At 39.7% G+C, this 20,803-nt stretch overlaps 1 protein-coding gene across 2 annotated transcripts in view; it reads right to left on the minus strand.

Moving 5' to 3' along the window:
- LOC131901231 (disks large homolog 5-like) overlaps positions 1-20,803 on the minus strand; it is a 156,998-nt gene that overhangs the window by 74,518 nt on the left and 61,677 nt on the right. Inside the window, exon 1 of one of the 2 annotated variants that reach the window (XM_059252462.1) lies at positions 3,711-3,730. The exons of the other annotated variant lie outside the window; for it this stretch is intronic. The gene's annotated coding sequence lies outside the window, so the exon portion shown is untranslated. Of the gene's footprint in view, positions 1-3,710; positions 3,731-20,803 lie in introns of those variants that run through there. 2 annotated transcript variants of the gene reach the window in all.

The following is a 20,803-nucleotide window of genomic DNA, read 5'->3' on the forward strand; positions in this document are numbered from 1 at the left end:
GCTTTTGGTGAATTGGGGAAGAGTTTGTTATAAGATAGGTGAAGGCTGTTGGCAGTGACCCTAACAGTCCCTTCTCTGGAAATTCTGTTGTATCCTGGAGAGCCCTTGGCATCTTTTGTGAAATCATCAGTGTTGTGGCAATGCCAACTGCCCTTGAGGCATTCATTAAGTGCGTATAGGGTTCACCAATCAACATGTTGGCAAGACTGAGCATACTGACTGGAAGAGAGAACTCTGGTTTTTTAGGGAGGAGTTGAGGCCAGAACTAGACCTTCTAGTAACGGGGTTCAGTAGCTGTGATCATCTGAAGCCATGGGCCTATGCTGCTTATCTGGGTTCCTAAAGAGCAGATTCAAAGTGGAGGTTTCTGATGGGTAGTTGGCAGAGGGCCAGGAATGGTCAAGGATGCAGCTGCTGTGCTAGGACCTTTTTCAGTTCATTCTGGTTGTCAAAGAATGCCAAAGGAGGCATAGAACCACTAATGAGGTATCAGGGTAGTAGGTTGCTACACTTTATTCTCAGTGGATTTTTGTAGGTTTCATGGATATCCAATATAAATATCAGAGAGCGAAACTTTCCATCCATGTACCCAGGTCTGAGACATTCAGTTGCTTTTAGTCCTGCACACAGGTTATCGGGCTGGGAGATGCAAAGCACCAGGCAGTCCAGGACTTTCTTGCATCACATCAGGTATTGGCTGACAATTCCAAACCAACATGATTGGCCTTGCTTGTGGTGGCTGCCATTTGGATGAGGCATGGGGACTTCTGGGGATGGATTAATTCTGTTTGTTTGCTCTTCCTGTTGAGACTTTAGGCACAAGTGAGATGTTGGTATCAAAGTCTTTGTTCTAGTCTTCCATGCTTGGTAGCCTGACTAGGGGTGGCATAGACCAGGGAATGAGACCTGTTCAAAGACAGTGCAGGCATGTACAGTGGTAGCAGTTGCTCTTAGACTTTCATACGTATCAAACAGTTTCAGTGAGAGATACCTCTTTCCATCCTTTTCCTGATAGCTGGAAGCTCATTAAGTTGGGTCTAAGAGGGACCTCTCCAAATGAGTATGGTGCCTGGCTGGGTGCACGGGGATCTAGGATTCAGGGTTAGAGGCACACAGGGCAAATGACAGTGAGGTGGGGATGAATGGCAGCTGATGATGCTGTGTTTGTCTTCTCCCAACTCCCTTGTTCACTCAATGGCTGAGCAACAATACTATATGCTTTTACATTTAATTAATTTGATACTGATTAAGTGAAGTCAAAATGTTGCTATTAATGTACATTTAAAGTACCTGACTCTTTCAATTGTAAATTAGAATATTTTCTTAATATTATGTGAAAATATGCACATTTAAGGGTTACTTCTTAAGCACAGGATATTCTATGGAATGACAATTCTGGATGAAAACAATCTTGAAAAAATCATCTCATGTCTAAGCAATTTTGGTGGGTTTTTTTCTACCTTAGGAAGTCTTGTGCTGTGAAAGTTTGCACTAGGTAAGTGAATATGCTTTTCTTTTGGTAATCTCTGTTTTGTTGTGGAGTCCCTAAAAGGAAACCTAAGATGGGTAGAAACAAATGATAAGACTCTCCTCTTTTTTAAAAAAGTACTCTCCTCTCAAAAACATCTTCTATTAGCCCCACCATAATCTGTTTTATTATGCCTTCTAAGGATATCTTGGAGGTTTGTTAATTTGAATGCAATAAGCCCCAATAATCTCATAGGGATTGGCACTATTAGGGGGTGTGGCTTTGTTGGAGAGAGTGTGGCCTTGTTGGAGGATTATGTTACAGTGGGGGAGGGTTGAGATCTCTTATGCTCATGCCATGCCTAATGTCTCAGAGGACTTTTTGCTGCCTGTGGATCAAGATGTACCTTCATCTCCACATTTTTCTCCTTCTCCAGCACCATATCTGTCTGCATGCCTCCATGTCCTGCCATGATCATAATGAACTAAACCTCTCAAACTGTAAGCCACCTGATTAAATGTTTTCCTTTATAATTGTTGCTGTGGTCATTGTGTCCCTTCACAGCATTGAAGCCCTAACTAAGACAGTAGGTATCCAACAAATTCACAGAGAACAATGGACTCAAGAAAGAATTCTACTTCTGGACGACCCTTTGAGCATGGACTTTGGTATAAACCAGCTCTGATGCAGAATACCTTGTAAGGGGTGTACATTTAGGTGTATTTGTTATGAATGCTTTTAGACCTGTATCATCTTTATAGACACCACTGTAGAGCAAGCCAAGGACAATTATTTCACCATGCTAAGTAGAAATCTGGGACAGCCATGTGTCATGCAGTGGGTAAGAGCTGATCTGTTGTTCTACACTGAGTAGCAGCATGCAGAGTCAGAAATATCTTTCTCCTCTGTTCTGCCTTTTTGCCTCCTATTACTTCAGACATGACTTTTCACCCATTTAACTAGAACTTTCCCAACACATGCAGTCAGCCCACCCAATCATCCCCTTCCCATGCTACTCACCCTAGTTACCTCTGTATCTTCAAAGCCTAGTGTAATAAATGTTTCCTAAGTCTACACAGAAATATAAACTAGTCCATGCAGGAATTAACAACTTGACTTCTTGGCAACTAGAAGATGTTTTAGATAGAGACAGTAGTGGCCAATACCATCACGGAGAATGATACCTCATGACATATATATTGAAGACTGCATTATTCAGGTGAGAAAAAATTAAAAAATAAGATTAATATTAAAGTATTGAAATGATATACAGTTATAGAAAAAAGTGTTGAAGGAAGTTTTGATATTCATTTCTAGATACTGAAAGCAAAGATTATTTCTCATGTTTCTATTTTTTGAAAGCTACATTTTACATATTTTCTAAAAAGGCAAAACAATGTCTCTGTTGTAAATTAAAAAGTTATGCCTTTCAAACAAACATAACAGGTACTCAGAGTTGAAGGTAGAAAAGAGCTAACACAGCAAGGTGGCCACTCGGAAAGTTCTGTTGCCTCCTTGGCAGGTGTCTGGGAGTTGGGATTTCAGTTTATCTTTATATTTATATACACATGTATATGCAGTTAGATATGGTTGTACATATTATGTATACCATATAGGTACTTATAAAAACATGCACATAACTATACCCATAGCTCTGCATACAACATGCATACCATACACATGCTTACCAATACCACAAAGGTTGTTTGTTTCTTTTTATTTTTTGTTATACCAAATTATTGTACATCTAATTAATTTAATGTATATTTCTATGTGTCTGCATGTGTGTGTGTGTGTGTGTGTGTGTATGTGTGTGTGTGTGTGTGCATGCAAAGGTGTAGACAAATACATGTTTCTAAATGTATGAATGTGGGCACATATATGTGAGTATAGTGTGTGAAAAAGCATGTGTGTATTGTGGCACAACAATGATGGTTCCCTCATCCTTTTTGATGGGCTAGTGGCACTATTACTTTTGGGTGGGGCATGCTTTATCATGCTGCATTTTGTGCATGGAATTTCCATGCCTCTAGAATACTGATGTTGTCTAAGATGTTGCTAACAATGTGTAGATGTTTCAGGATCTTTCTTAGAAAGATATCTACAATCTATGACACATATTAAGCCCTTTAGATAACATTTGACACCAAGCATATGTAAGTTTTCAGTTTCTTCTTCCTCTTCTACTGCACTTTCAGATTATAGTAAATCATCACCATCAAGTAAAACTAAAAACACTTACTGGCTATCCAGAACTTGGTGAAGACCAGGAAATTGTGGGTTCCCAGGATAAAATGATGTCCACTGGAAGACTTCCGGGTGGGATGTTCCTACTGTAACTGTTACCACAGGCCTCCAGGCTGAGACAGCAAAGAGGCGTCTCTGCTGGGCAACTGTATAACTTCTCTTCTTCCGGATTCTGCTGCTGCAGACAGGAAAATCATTTCAATCTGTGATTAGATACCTGGTTTTATTGAGGCCACCCTCCCTAAACCCTGTTAGGCTTTGAGGATAGCACAATGCTTACGCTGCATCTAGAGATAACAGGAAGAAATTCCCAAGAGTTTTTCTTTTATAACTGAGATTTTATTGGTTGAGGACCAGTAGAAAAACATGTTAATTCAGTTTTGTTTTTTTTCTTTTTGCATGCTACAATTCTTAAGTGTATGTTTCCATCTTCATAAGATAGAGGAACGGAACACTGTGATACCTTGACTAACTCCTCAGATCTCTAAGCTGCCTCCTTCCCACTATCCTTAAATGTCATATTAGGGCAAGAAAAAAGCATCCATGGTAAAACAAATAAATAAATAAATAAAAAGGAAACCCAACCAGCTGTAAGAGATAAACTTTCAGGGAAGGAGAGAGGCATGAAAGCAAAGGACAATGGGAGATTGGGAAGTGATATGCTCAAAGTGGGATATGTCCATTGTTTTCTACTACTAATCTCCACTAGCATTTGTTAGAAAAGGTGACAACAGCTGAGGCAGCGTCAGCACCTGTCCCAGGACTCCACTTTCCAAAATGGGACAGGATGAACTGCTGTTACACTGCTTTCCAGTGAGTGACAGCCTCAGAAGTCATCAACTATCATGATGAGAGGAGGTAGGGAAAGCCTCATGGCTTTCTGCTTTCTGGTCAATCCCACTTCAAGTTGTGTTTAATATTGGTGAAGGGACAGGCTGGAGGGCAAATTTCAAACAGCTCTATTCCCTAAGCCCCAGATACTGCAGATGGCACAATACAAGCCTCATGATAAGAGAATCTTGATGATAAACTGAGTCTCAGAAATGATAGACCAGTATTTGAACTGTGAACATATGGCCTGAGTCTTCCCCATCACCAATGACCTTCCTTTTCTCAACAGTGAACTTCTGTAGTAGAAGAGGATGATTGGATGGGAAGTTGTCCCCAATCAATGATGATAACTGTGGCCTTCGGGCACCTTCCCTAATTACCAGTCCAAAAACATCTGCATAGCTTGACTACCTTTGTGATCCCCTGAGCAGAGTGAGGCCTGGCCTCTGTGACTTTCCATAAGGAATCACTTTCATGGTTACATGTGTGCCCTTGACAGGTTGGCAGCTCACTATTTAAAGTGGCCTGTGATTCAAAACAATAATAATGTGAGCAGGAATCAATTTCTGGTAAGTCAATGCAGACATTCTTTGTGGGAAGACCTGATCGCACGTCAGTGAATGGACATGACAAGGAGCTTTCTTGAAAGGGATCACTAAGGCATGGTTCATTGTTCCAAGGGTTTTCAAGGCAGAAGTCAAATGAGATATTGAGAAGTGTTTCCATAGCAAGGACCAAAGAAGCACCCTCATAGTGCATGCCATGAATGACATACAGGAGGGGACATCATGCCCACACTGCACAAGAGGCAACAAGAAGGTCTGCACAATCGTCATGTGCCTAACAAGGCAGCCTTAGATCAATGGAGGACCAGCCTCTGCTGTTATATTAACTGCCTGTGATATGCCTACATGGGAGCAGACCACAGAAGGAAGGAAAGGTAGCAGAGACCTTGTCGGGACTCTATTTTGGTATCTTTCCTGAGAAGCAATAATTTTTCACATGAGCCCATGGTGCCTCTTTACCATGGCCACAGTCACAAATGCAACACCAAGGACTCTCCCAAGCACCACTGTCTCCTCCCTACTTCACCTTTCTGTTTGTGTAATATGTAGTTCATTTCATCTGAAGTCTCTGCTGTGTGCTGGTGTCTGTGCCAACTTCATTTGGAAAGAGCCAATGTTCCTCAGAATATACTTGAGATGTAAGAGAAGGGCTGTAAACACCGTCCTCTATCAATATCCAATGTTATTTTTTTCAGAAAGGCTGAGCATAATCCAAGGCTAATTACAAATTACAAAGTAGATTCAGACAAACCTGGACTCAAATGTATCCACTTCTTCAATGCTAAAGAGAAACAGGTACCAGACAGTCCCAGAATATCACTGTAAGCAGGCTTAACTCTAACACAAAAACTGCCTGAATACCACCATACCCTGAAATTAGCCCAGGCCAACATGGTCCCTGATAAAGCCCATGCTAAGTACCTAAAATGAAAGTAGACCAGGATTAACCATCAAACCAAGATGTCAAGACAAAAGTATTTCAAGGCCTGAGGATGAACCTGATGAAGACCAGGAATAAAGCCTAACTTAGCAATGGCTTTCCCTCATCCCGAAAGGCCAGGGACCAACCCTAAGAATTAAATTGCCAAACCCTGACCTAAAAAAGGCCTGCATCAAAACCTGAAGATGAATAAGCTCTGACCCAGAGGAAAAACAGAGGTATCCCTGGGCCAGTCCATTAAATGGAAGAGCTAAGGCCAAAGGAGAAAGAAAAGTAACAAAATGAAATGCAACAAAAAGAAAAGAAAAGAATAGCCATACCTAACCTTGACACTGAAGATGGTTGGCTCCAACCAAAAGGGAAATTAGTACTACCCTATCCCTCAGAGGAAAAAGACCTGGCTCAAAGAAAGAAAAGGAGAATATCCATGCCTCAACTTTGCCTGGACTGAAGCCAGTGCCCCCACCAAGATGAGAAATTGGCCTTAGCATAACTCTGACCTTGAAGAAGACTGGGCCAAACTAAGAAGGACGTAGGCCCAGAACAATCACTCAAATGAGAGGCCGGGACAAAGCAGGAAAAGGAAACATAGGGGCCTAACACTTACCCTGACAAAAGCCTTAGACAAAACAAGGAGAGAAGAAGACCTGGGACATTCTCTTAAATGACAGAGGCCAAGAACAAAGCAAGAAAAAAAAACTGTCTGCCTATAATCCTTACCCTGATGAAGTATGGGCCTAAGGAAGAAGAGATGTGGGCCACATCATAACCTTAAGGCTGAAAAAGACCAGGCAAAAACCGAGAAAATTAGTGGGCCTGAGTCCAGTCCTCACTATGAATGTCTGGGTCCTAATAAAGAAGAGAAGTGGGACTGGGCCATCTCCTTAAAGAAAGAACACCTAGAGAAAACCAAGAAAACAGCCATGCCCAGCTCTAATCCTTATTCTGAAAACACCAAGGACCAAATGCAGAAGAAGGTCTGGGGCAAATATTGACTGGGAAGAATTCGGAGCTCATACAAAGCTCAAAGAACAAACCAGGCAAAATCAAAAGTGGAAATGTTACAGGCCAACCACAGACCTTGATGAAGAGAAACCACAAACCTGAAAATCAAGGGAGCCCCTGCCAACCCAATGAGAGATATGTGGTCAGACTTAATGTTGACCCTAAGAAGTCCAATTTGAAGAGACAATTTAAATGGAGCCTGCTCCAACCACAATGAAGAACTCTTCCCAGACCAAACACTGATCAAGTAGCCAAGGACCAAGCCCTGTGTGAAAGGAGTCCAGTCAATCCCAGAAGAGAAACACGCCTGACCATAAACTGCTATCAGTGGAGACCTGCAGCCTACTGAGCAAGAATTAAACTCAGAAGCCCTGAACATTAAGGATGTGAGGGCAGAATATTTTCTTCTTCATCCAACACCCTAACCAAAAGGGAGCCAGAAATACCATGTTCTCAATGGAGCCAATGGCTCCCTTACAGATGAAAGCAAATGGACACCATTAACATATTTGGTAGTTAGAGGGAACTCTGATCCCAGACCTTGATATTTTATAGTCAATCAAGGCCTCAAAAGAGACACACAGAAGAATGTTTGTTGAAAATCTTAGACTCTCAAACTTCATATACAGATATAAATTGATATCCTGAGTACCAACTGTGTGGAACACATACATTTCATTTACAAGATATACTATCCACAATACCTGCATGCCAGGATGTGCTACTCATCATATGATCCAACCTCTCATCTGAGTAACCAATGAATATGGACATAGCATAATACAAATGGTGTTATACTGCACTCTGTTGTAGCCTGATAAAACTCCAAATCTTGATTTCAACTGATATTTTTAGGAACAAACAAGTCTCAAAAGTAACACCCCTTCATGATAAAGGTCTTGGAGAGATCAGGAATACAAGGAACATACACCTAAAACTAATAAAGGCAGTTTACAACAAGCCAACAGCCAACATATAATTAAATGAAGAGAAACTCTAAGTGATTCCACTAAAATCAAGAACAAGACAAGGCTGTCCACTCTCCCCATATCTATTCAATATAGTACTCAAAGTCCTAGCTAGAGCAAAAAGACAACAAAAGGAGAACAAGGGGATACAAATTGGAAAGGAAGAAGTCAAACTCTTTCTGTTTCCAGATGATATGATAGTCTACATAAGTGGCCCCAAAAACTCTAACAGGGAACGCCTACAGCTGATAAACCCCTTCAGTAATGTGGCAGGATACAAGATTAACTCAAAAAAACCAGTAGCTCTCCTATATACAAACGATAAATGAGCTGAAAAAGAAATCAGAAAAACATCACCTTTACAATAGCCACAAATAATAAAAAACACCTTGGGGTAACTCTAAGCAAGTGAAAGATCTGTATGACAAGAACTTTAAGTACCTGTAGAAAGAAAATGAAGAAGATATCACAAAATGGACAAATCTCCCATGCTCATAGATAGGTAATATTAACATAGTAAAATGGCAATCTTACCAAAAGGAATCTACAGATTCAATGCATTCCCCATCAAAATCCCAATACAATTCTTCACAGACCTGGAAAGAACAATATTCAACTTCATATAGAAAAACAAATAACCCAGAATAGCTTTAACAATCCCGTACAATAAAGCAACCACTGGAGGCAACGCCATCCCTGACCTCAAGTTTTACTATAGAGCTATAGTAATAAAAACAACTTAGTAATGGCATAAAATTGACATGTGGACCAATCAATTGAATTGAAGACTCTGACATTAATCTGCATACCTATGAACACCTGATTTTTGACAAAGAAGCCAAACCTATACAATGGAAAAAAGAAATCATGCTGGCATAACTGGATGTCAACATGTAGAAGGCTGCAAATAGATCCACATAGAAAGTGGATGGGAACTGAAAAATCTACAATTAAAGTTGGAGATGGGAGTCAACAGAACAAAAGGAGGGAAAGTCCAACAGCTTCACTTGCAAATGTTCATTGTGTAATGAGATGTTGGTCAGGTTCAAGGCCCCTGTCTTCAGTACACCATCAATACTAGACCTGCATGAGACACAGCAGCTCCCAATGCCACTAAGATGGTGAAGAGATGATGGAAAGGTGGGAAAGATGGGGGTCGGGGGAGTGAAGTGCTTTACTTTTTTCTTCTTTTTATTTATTGTTTAATGTGTCTCATTTATATTCCCCTTTTCTTTCCTTTGTGGGGGGACTCTAAAAGAGTGAGAAGCATATATGGAGGGACCTGGAGATGGGTGGGATTGGGGTACATGGTATGAAATTCCAAAGAATCAATAAAAAACAAAAATGCGTAGGTTAAAAAAATCAAATTTCACTTTCTACCATTTGTTAACATGAACTAAACAATAAGAAGTCAAATGAATGAGGTTTTTGACTTTTAAAAAACATGAACATATGGAATAATTCAGTGCAATTTTGACATAGGAACAAAAGTTCCTATATAACAAGGGTTAAAGATGATGCATTTGGAACAGAAAATTCCATTTTACTCTTGATATATCCACAGGATAAGATTGGGTAATAAGAAAAAATTTAAATTATAATTAAATTAAGTTCTTGTACTATAAAAAGAGAAAATAAGAAAGAAGCAGAGAAAGTCATAAGGATAAGGAGAACATGAACACTGCTGTCAATCAATTTCACCTAACAGATACTTACAGAACACCTCCTCAAATGACAGCTTAAGACAACATTTCCAGAACACACAAGTCACTTTTCAACACACTCCATGTTACAAGATACTAAACAGGTTTAAATAAACATAAAAGACCCGATATAAAGTGATGTGTGCAATGTGACTACAGGGAAATTAAAATATAAGTTAATAGCAGGACAATATCTTAATAATCCCCAATAAATGAAAATTAAACATTTCATTCTTAAAATAATCAATAGATTAAAAGAGAAAGTCATAGTGAGAGTAAAAGTATCGAAGTGGAAATAAAAGATAACAAAATTTATGGAATAAAGCTAAACCATAATTAGAAAAAAAACCTAAAACATTAAATGATTTTATATGAACTTGAATACATTTGGATTTTGTGTGTACATTCTATAATAAGATCTCACTCTGTAGCATAGCCCCAGTGTAGCTACGTGTGGAGCCCAGTCTGTTCTCAAACTCATGGAATCCTGTTTCCCAAGGGCTTGGATTATAGGTATGAAATACTTAACACCTGACTTAAGTAATTTGTAATCTGTGGCATAAATTTTATATAAATACTAAAAAGAAAGTGACTAAGAAGCCCCTAATCAATTTTTAAAATTCAATAAATTGAAAATAAATATGACAAGAAGTAAGAGAAAGATACATATCTATATAACACTGATAAATCTCTAGGCACACTAGCGAAGAAAAATGAAAGAATACTAAAGTTACTCACATAAGGAATGAGAAAAGGGATATTGCAGATCCCACAGGCACTAAGATAAAGTAAAGAAATACAGAAAGCGTTAAGCCTATAACAATTTGGAGGAAAGAATGATTATAGAATCATTCTTTCAGAACTGCATCCTGCCATCCTGGATCTTCACAGCAGGCATCACGGCCTCATGAGAACTGGGCTGTGAGGAGTCTCCAGGCTCTGAGAAGACTGCCCTAGCCCTCACTAGACCTGGCCTAAGAGGAGACTGCTGCCAAGAAGGCCTTTGCCTTCACCTCAGCCTCCCCAGAACCGGGGCTGTGAGGAAGTCCAGACTCTGAGGAGATGGCGGTCTCCCACCCGTGTGGTCCACCCCTCAGAGACCCTGAGCCTGGCCACCCTGGCCTGGGGCAGCCTTCACCAGAATGAACTGCACAGACCTCCTCCACAACGGTTCAGCAGCTCCACAGCAGTTCCTTCACGTCCTCAGGTCTGAGCATGCTCACTGTACCAGGCCGGAAGAACAAGGTGGAATGGGGGAGGTTTAGAGTCTCTGCCCGGATGCTCATTGGGCCAGAGTGCTTCAGGGGCGGGCTTAAGCCTCACATGCCATTTATGATTGGATGTGTTGCATGTGGCTCTATTTGGAGGCTGGCCTTTTCTGGTGGGATGTGGCTTTGGTGGGGATGGTCCGCAGTGTCTCAATGGGGACAAAGGTTGTGGAGCCTCTCAACACTGGGGGTCTGCACATCGCAGGCTTCCAGCTCAGCACAGGACAAGTGGGTGCTCAGGCCTCCATGGTCTGCTCATAAGTTACAGAGGGAGGCCTTGTGGCCAGAGCCGCACACCTACCATCCCATAGTACTTGTTCTGTCTCACGTGGCCTCATCTTATCTGACCTAGACTCACATCCTCTTACCTGGAGCAGAAAACCCATTTGGCCATCTGGGAGGCCACCAGATAGCGCTGCTTTATTGCAAAGAGGAGAAAATTAAAATGACAACCAATATCAGAAGGACAGTATGAATGACACAAGTGCAAGGTTTGAGACAGGAAACTGGAAAATAGACCTATGTTACAATTTAAGTTATGCAGCTGCTGCTAGAGAGAGCAACCTGGCAGTAGCTATATAAACTCCAATTACATATACCTTATACAAGCAAATACATAGATCTCACCGCCCAGTTTGAGAAATACATTTTATCGGGAATAGTGGTGCATGTTTCTAAACCTAGCAACTTGGGAAGCTGAGGCAGGAGGATCATGAATCTGAGACTGTCCTTAGAGTGAGTGCCCTTCAGCTTTAAAAAATATAAAATTATTATACTCAACATAAATGGTCTTTTTCTATTTGTTAATAAAATAAGTATGCATACATTAAAGAGACAGTGTTGTTTTCTTATTTCTATTTATAATTTAATCCAGTATTGAATGAGATACTATTATCAGTCAAATGTTATAAATCCATATTATCAAAGATAATTTATGAGACACTAAAACAATTTTTATTCAAAGGAATTTACTACCCAGACTATTTCTAAGTTCATAATATTACATTCCAAATTCATTAGGACACCAGGTTTTGAGTTTCTTCTGCTGGATGCCTTTTTAGCTTGGTTTGATTGCCTATTTGCTATGGCCTTTATTTTTTCACTATTGGAATTATAAGACACTATTAACATAATGCGCTGAAAGTATGTACACTGTTTCTTTATTGCTGCAAGTCACAAAAATATGCAAAGTAGGATTTCAGCTGATTATGACAAAGCTAATACCTGGAAGAAGCCAAGAGCCTTCCAGAGGTCAAGCTGAGGCTCAAAGAACCTTGGTGATATTTGGCTTTTGATTATCAGTTGTTTTCTGCTATGAGTTTCTTGTGTGCTATTGTAGCTTTTCTATCATTTTTGGGCACCATTTCCCCTCTACTAAAGGAATATTTAGAGAACCTTCTGTGCTGACAGCTATGCATAGCTAGAACCCCCACTTCAAGCCTCCCTGTAATTAAAGTAATTGGCAGCATCTGGCCAGGTCCATCCCCAGATGGAGGAAAGTACTTTATCAGAGATACCTCTGTACTCTCTAAGAACAGACTTAAGTGTCCAGACTACCTGTTTGAGAAGGCCTGGTGGATGTGCCAATTAAGCTTAACTACCTCCTTTCCCAAATCTTACCTATCTCCCTTTAACTATTACCAAAGGCATCTATCTGTACACAGGTTGTCTAGCAACCAAGCACACTTTCCTCTACCCTCCAGAAAAACAGCAGGTAACTTGAATAGATAAGAACCACATGAAAAAAGAAGGCAGTTTTATTTTCTCCCATTGACCTAGCAACTTATAGAGTCTTAACATTTTCTACCAATCACGTTTAAGACTATAGTGGAGCACATAAAATCCCTCTTCTTAGATATTACCCGAATTTAGCTTTTAGTTAATTCATTTCCCCATTAGTCACTTCTCTTTTGGGTTGAAAATAATAATTAATAATTATTGCCTCTCCGTGATTTTTATCACCCCTCCATTTGACCTTGGAAGCTTGACTTTGCACTGCCAAGGGAATACTGCTTATAAGTGTATATATACTGGGACTTCCAGGACACAGGATGGAGAAGAGAAAAGATAATGGAAGAACTAGATGGGTAAGAACTTGAGAGGAACAAACTGAGATGGGGAAGAACTAGATTGAAGGGCTAGAAGAGAGAACTAGAGGAACGAGATGGAAGATGAGGAAGAGCCAGATGGGAAAGAACAAGATGAGAAAGAAACAGATGAGGGAGAACAAGATGGGAGAGGAGATGATATGGGAATGAATCAGATGGATGAGAACCTAGAAGAAATAGAACTAAGATGAAGGAATTAAGATAGAACCTAGAAGGGACAGCAGATAAATGTAGAGAGAAGTCGGGTAAGAAAGGAGCTAAAAATGAGAGCAGAATAGAATCTGTGTAGAGAGAGAACTGACACAGAATAATGAATTGTATGGACTAAGGGGTTTCTTGTACATAGATTCATTTCTTTTCATCAAAGATTATCAGCTGGTTGTAAATTCTTCCTCGACCCTGGGAGAGGACTATTGAGGGGCTGGACTCCCTTAGTCTCTGATACTTTATATGAGACTTTTAAAGGATTTGGATTTGCATTTTTAGGATATTGGAATATAGGACATTTAAAAGAGGACTGTATTATACAGTGAACTAAATATGAGGCTTGAGGGACAAAAGATTATATTGTATTTACAATTTAATTTTAATATCATTTTCTAAATATATTCTTTTTTTCTTCCTTTTTTTGTTTCCTTGCTGTGATGTGTGTATGTTTATGTCTGCATAAGCATATGGATTTTAAGTTGGCCAGTGAGCAATGGTGGAATGTGAAGACTGGTTTTAATGTCAATTTGCCACAAATTAGAATTGCCTCAGTAGGGAATCAAACTAAAAACTTGTCCTGATTGCCTTAATTTATGTGGAAAGGACCCACCCCATAAGTGTGGGTGGAACCTTCTGCTAGCAGCCTAGATTAAAAAGGGCAGAGTAGGATGCAGGCTGTTAACCTTGTGCTTGCCTGGCCGTTCCTCTTGCCAATGTATTGATTTAACCTGTTGCTGCTGCAGAGGATTGCTCTGCTGATACCAGAAACATCTTTGCAGTATCTGTCCATTTGACTAGAGACTATCACCTCTCCAGGAAACTTCTAAAGTTCTAGTACCACATTCAGACTGCTCGGGTAGCCAGATTCATGCTCTGAGCAACCACTGGGTTGTGGGCCTCTCCAATGTGAGACAGCCACTGTGGAACTACTCTATCTGATGAGGTGCCCAGCCTCAACTTACCAGAATCTCAGGCTTTCAAATAACTATTGTTACTATTCTAACATAACCTGATTTGATACATTCTTTTAAAGGAGTAAGAGATGCTCCACAGTCATATCCAGAATCAAGTGAACATCTAACATTACTAAACCCTTCAGGAGACTGCAAACTGGTTTCATAATAAAAAAAAAATCTGTATTTTAAGATGTGAACTGCTGTTTTCAACTGCTTCTTTCCAGAAACAGTTTGGAGCACGGTACTTCACAGAAAGATAAAGATGTTGAAACCAATCCTTTCATCAACAAATAGTGATAGCATAATATATTTTTAAGGTTTGTAATTTTTACATATCTTATGGGTGATGGGAGAGTAGGAGAGTTCAGAAACTATGTGGAAGAATAATGATTCTAGGCACAAATATAAATCTAGCACAATAGAAATATTGGTTTTAATTAGGAATTTTTTTCATTTTACATACCAATCAAAGATCTCCCTCTTCCCTCCTTCTGCACCTCCCAACCCTAGAAATATTCTTATCTACATGTATGTAGTTGTGTAAAACACAGTTTGAGTGGACATGACCTACATGAGTGGCACTGCCTCATTCTTTGTGGATAGATTTCCACAATCTATCAAATGAAAGGTCCAATGAAAGGCATGGCTTACTTCTTTTTGAGTGTGTGGGCTTCCCACTGAATTGCCCCCATAGGCTCATTTATTCGACAGCTTTTCTCTTAGTAGGTGGATCTCTTTAGGAAAGAATTAGAAGTTGTGCCTTCATAAAGGACGTTGTTCATCTTGGATGAGCTTTGAGCTATGAGGAACTCATTTCAGGCATGAGAGAAAGCAACACAAATGTAAAGGCATAGAACTTAGGCCTGCTTCAGCATCTCTGCCGATAACAGCTAGAGTGCATGTACAGAATGTTGGAACATTCCTCCTGTGTCACAGGGAGTAAAGATGATACCTGAAGAGAAACTTCAGTTTCTACATTAATTCTGATTAAATTTTCACATTCCTCCGTAAATTTCCTCAGAGTTGTTACTGGTGCTAAAGAGAAGACAGTGAAGTCTAAGTGATGAAGGCAAATGTGACTCTGCTCAGCAAGGGCAAGAAAATCAGCATCAGCCCCTATGGGAGAGATTGGTAGCAGGTGTCAGCACAACTGAAGGGGATTGCAGGTTGACAAGGAAGTTAGTAGCTAACAAAGAGAAACGATGGAATAGATTCTTTAAATCTAGTCAAAAAACAGAAAAGGAAAAAGAACAAAAGACTCTTGTTAGGATAATTTTTCACCACCTTATGACTGACAAATTCCATTTGGAAGTTTGTATCACATTTAAATACTTCATCTTAGTATATGACACAGTATGTCTTTTATAGCAATTCTACTTTAGACATTACTTTTTTCAGGACATACATTCCTTCCTGTTTCTTTGTGCCTCTTTCTTTGATTTTTATATAATGAGCAATTGATTCCTGGGCAGAAGGGTCATATAACATGTCTCCTTCCTAATTGAGATGACTCAATTACATTCTAAGTAGGAAGTGAGTATCCATGTTTGTGTGTAATATAAAAAATATACATTATATATTAATTGAGAGAATTTATCTAGAAAATCTAAAATGGTGAGAGAACTATGAAAAGTGGGGAAACACATATAGGTGACATGCGTTCAAAAGTGTTTACTTCCACAGCCACCTGAGGAAAAGAAAAAGAAAGCCATGTCAAAACTAAGGGGTAAATTAAACATTAGGGGCTACTGCAAATGAAGCATTTCTGTAACAACAGTCAATGTATCTCATCTCCATTTATATATTTACCTGAGACTATGTCATCTCTCTTTCCCTTATATGTGGATCCTCTCAGGAAACTTCATTCTAAAATTTCATCTTCCTGATAATATTTCAGATTCCAAAACACCAATAACCCCCTATGCTTGCTACCACACACAGAGACTGGATGCCAAGGATCACAAACCGCATTCCTTGTTGTGTAGCAGAGCCAAGATAAAGAGCACTATTGATCTCAGAGGCAGAACAAACTGAAGGTTCTCTTCCCATGCATTTAGACCAGCATCATGAAGGACTTTAGTATAGATATGGGTATGTGATTGAATTAACCTGCTACACCCAGCAGAGCCAGCTGGGCATTTCAAATAGAGGCTCAGCACAGGTGTTATTCAGAAGCCTTAAGGACCCTTAAGGACCCTCACATTCTCTTTCTCTTTGGTGGTTGAAAAAACAACATAGATGCTTCCATTGAGAATGACAAATTCTGTGGAGTAGATGCGGATGAAAGTATTTCAACAGAGAGAAAAACCTAGGTGTTTGGGGCCAAGAAGCATGAGGGCAAGCCATGCCTCTCTAAGGTCTTCAGTGATATTTTTCTCATTGTCTCCCATGACCTAGTTTATTATAATTACTTAAGTAGTATAATTAATAATTTTTTTCTTTTATTTTTTTAAGACAGGGTTTTTCTGTATGATCAACTTGGCTGTCCTGGAACTCACTGTATACAACATAGTGTTCTCAGACTCACAGAGAGTGTACCACAAGGTCTTAGCTGAAAATTGTAGGAAAGACACTATGAAAGTAGATTGCTTTGGAGCCTATGATATATATTAATCTTGATGTTTGAACTAAAAGATATCTGTACCTGTGAAACCTCAGTAACCCCCCCGCCCCCCACTCTATGCCCTACAGACAAAGAGAAGCTTAAACCAGGATTCCTAAGTATAGATAAGAACTTAGACCCTTTCAAGTTCCCAGGTGGTGATATCAGCTACAGGGACTTAAAAACACAGAGTCAGGATATTCGGCCAACTGGTAGGGGCTAATTGGCCATAAAACATCCCAAACTTCTCAAACCCCCGAGACAGCACATAAAAATCCTAACATGTTTGCTGAACAAATGAAAGATGAAGAGAACATGAAAGACTGAAAAAAGGAAACTGATACTAACCAAGGAGAGGGAGGCAGATTGTGGGGAATGAATTACGTGGCCTGTGCCTTTAAGAACTAGCCTCACAAAGAAAGGGCAAGCTCCTCCAGGCCTCACTGCTAGGAGTGAGTGCATTGGAAGGAACTTCCCTGCCACAGCTTGTAAACTTAAAAAGAATAAACCCAGCTTTTGCATTCTGGTATGCTTGTCCTCAGTGGTCTCTCTGGGGATCACGATCTGGGCACAACATAGCAATGTAACAATTCTCACAGATAGAAAAGATAGAGAACACAAATACAGAAAACTTCAAGGAAAAGTCACCTATCAGCACTGTGGTCACTGCTCTTAATTGGATGGCTCTGCTGAGCTTTTTTCAGCTCAGAACAAGGCTGCTCTTGCTTTGTGGTGGCTGGCTCTGAAGAAGACCACATCTCCTTCCATTCAGGACAAAAAGGAGTTCATTCTAACTATCTCTGTCTGCTGTCTGTCTCGGGACTTTGAAACCACTGAAGAGAAATTTATTTTTTTTTATTTTTTCTGTTTTTAACTTTTTTTTTTTTTGGTTTTTCAAGACAAGGTTTCTCTGTGTAGCTTTGTGCCTATCCTGGAACGCACTCTGTAGCCCGGGCTGGCCTCGAACTCACAGAGATCCGCCTGGCTCTGCCTCCCGAGTGCTGGGATTAAAAACGTATACCACCATTGCCCGGCTTTAACTGGTTTTTAACTTTAGTTATGTGAGAGTTTTGCCTACATGTGTCTGTGAACAGTTTCTACAGAGTCCAGAAAAAAAAAAACCAGGAGATGCCCAGGACTGGAGTTACAGCAAATGGTTAGCTACCATGTGTTTTCTGGGAATAGAACTTTGGTCTTCTGTAACAACCCCCAATACTACTACTAATTGCTGAACCATCTCTCTAGCCCCACTTTTTATTTAAAATATATTGCTATACATTTTATTTAAAAGATATTACACCACTTTCCCCTCTTTTCTCTTCATTCCATCACTTCTCAAATATTTCCATTCCAACTTCTTCCTTGTAAACTAAGTATGAATCAGTATGCTGATATATATGAAGACAATCTACTAAGTCCATTTTTTTTGGAGCTTTTATGTACATGGTTGCAGGGATGAAAGCATTAAGGAATTATACATTAGTGACACAGAAAAAGGCTCAAAGTTGTGTCTCATAGATCACAATTAAAAATGTATTTCAAGTTAAAGGTCTAGTAGATGTCCATGAATTGACAATCTGGGTTCTTTTCATTTTGAGCAGCAAACAGGGTGGTGTAGTCTCTTTTCTATTAAGTGGATAAAATAACCTGACCCAAAGTAACTTTGGGGGAAATTATTCATTTGACTCATAATTTTACAATACATTCCTATCAAACAAAATATTTCCATCCATGTTCCCCAGAGTCTCATGTTAATCATAACATAAACACTTTCAAATTCCTAAATCCCATAGCCTTTAAAAATTCCAACATTTAAAAAGTCTACAGTCTCTTAAATGTATATTCTGTGAAAAAAATAAGTAACATCCCACTGTTTTCAAAAAGGGAAGAACAGGAGCATAGTGAATAATCAATCACATTTAAGGAAAAAAACCAGGAAGCAATACTTCTGTTATTTCCTTTTTGAACAGTTTCCTGTATCACATTGTGCAAATTCTGAGCCTGTTAATGATATTCTGGGATCTCATGGACTAGGGAAGCTCCATGTTTTAGACTTTGCCATCCCTAGTACACACAACTTTCCTACAGTGCCAATACGTTTCCACACTGGCAACTCTCCTTATTTATCCTATGGTTCTAGAATCTACCGCAGCTTCGGATGTCTGCTGTAAGCAGTGTCCTCTCAGGCCCTTTCTGCAGGTGTTTCGAATCTCTGACATGGTCATCAGCTCTCCATGAGCCCTTCAATCTTGAATTGGCAGTCAAGACACCAAGGCAGAAAAATCTCAGCAAACTCCCAAATATCTGAGCTCTAACCAGATAGCAAGCAAGGGTAGTTTCTATTCCTTCAATCTATTGTATGTTAATTCTCCTGTTAACCTGATCACCTTGTATCCACAGTCAGGTGTCAGAGAATGGTAAATGTTGGTTTTTATTACATAATCCAGTACCAAGATAATGGGGTGAAATGGTGTTATCACTCCTGGAAGGGACAAAAGTTTTCTCATCTCAAGGAACTTCATATACAAGATAATCTCTCATAAGCACACCCCAGAGAAAAACATGATCTAGATAAGTCCTCAAACGTGGGCCTGGAGGAGTCTCCCTTGGCTGATTTTATTTTATTATTATTATTATTATTATTATTATTATTATTATTATTATTATTATTTTGGTTTTTCGAGACAGGGTTTCTCTGTGTAGCTTTGCGCCATTCCTGGAACTCACTTGGTAGCCCAGGCTGGCCTCGAACTCACAGAGATCCGCCTGGCTCTGCCTCCCGAGTGCTGGGATTAAAGGTGTGCGCCACCACCGCCCGGCTTGGCTGATTTTAGATCTTATCAAATTGAAAATCAATATTAACTGTCACACAAAATTAATAAAATTTGCTGTGTAGATAGAAAATTTTCCTTTTTTAAGTGATATCTCAAGCACAAATGAGCCATATTTGAGGCCAAAGCATGTAAAACCTTTTGAATAAGGACTTACTTCTTTCCCAGATGTGAGCAGCAATTGTCTGAGGATTGCAGGGCAGAATTATGAACCTCATGTAAGAGTACGGCACAGTGCAGAACTCTCCTGACCCATGCTTTTACCTCATTAAAACAGAATCACACCCAAGCATCCTCAGGAATGGAACTATGATCTTGTTTCCAAAGAGAAGGAGACAGAAAGACACTGAGAAGAGAGAGACACAAAGAGAGAAACTCCCTAAGAACCCATTGAAATGGATCTTAGAAAAGGACAAACTGTCACATGGCTTTCTATCAATTACGTGTGGCTCTCCCTCACAAGACTACACTTTCCCAAACTTATTTCTACTAATATCTGTGCTAAATCCATAATAAAAATTTCTTTTTACCCAGGTGTCATCACATGAGGCAGAGGCAGGTGGACCTCTTCAAGTTCCAGGCCTAGCCTATCCACTACGTAGTGAGTTCCAGGCCAGACAAGGTTAGAATGTGAGATTCTGTCTTAAAACAGACTCACTCCAAATTTCTCTGTTTCATAAACTTTAGGACTATGAAAATGTTTCAACACATGAAGTGCTCACCTTGCAACCAGCCCTTTACTTGTGCATTACAAAAACAGTTACAAGAGTGCATGCCTATAATCCTGCATTTTTAAGGCAATAGAAAAGGCAGACAGGAGAAATCCTGCAAGCCTATTTACATGTGATAGCAAACTAGAGATGCCATCTCAAACATGGTATGGGGAAAGGACCAGCACTCCAAATTGTTCTCTGACTTTAACACCCAAACCATGACACATATGCACACGTTTCCACAAATAAATGAGCACATACATACAAACTATCATAAGTAAATAGATAATAAAATTAAAATTGGATGATGTGGCACACAACTTTTATTCCAATACCTGTACAGCAGAGGCAGACAGAGTTCTGTGAGTTTAGGGCCAATCTTGCCTACAT

The sequence above is a fragment of the Peromyscus eremicus genome, unplaced genomic scaffold (assembly GCF_949786415.1).
Source record: "Peromyscus eremicus unplaced genomic scaffold, PerEre_H2_v1 PerEre#2#unplaced_58, whole genome shotgun sequence".
In the NCBI taxonomy this organism is placed as follows: domain Eukaryota; kingdom Metazoa; phylum Chordata; class Mammalia; order Rodentia; family Cricetidae; genus Peromyscus; species Peromyscus eremicus.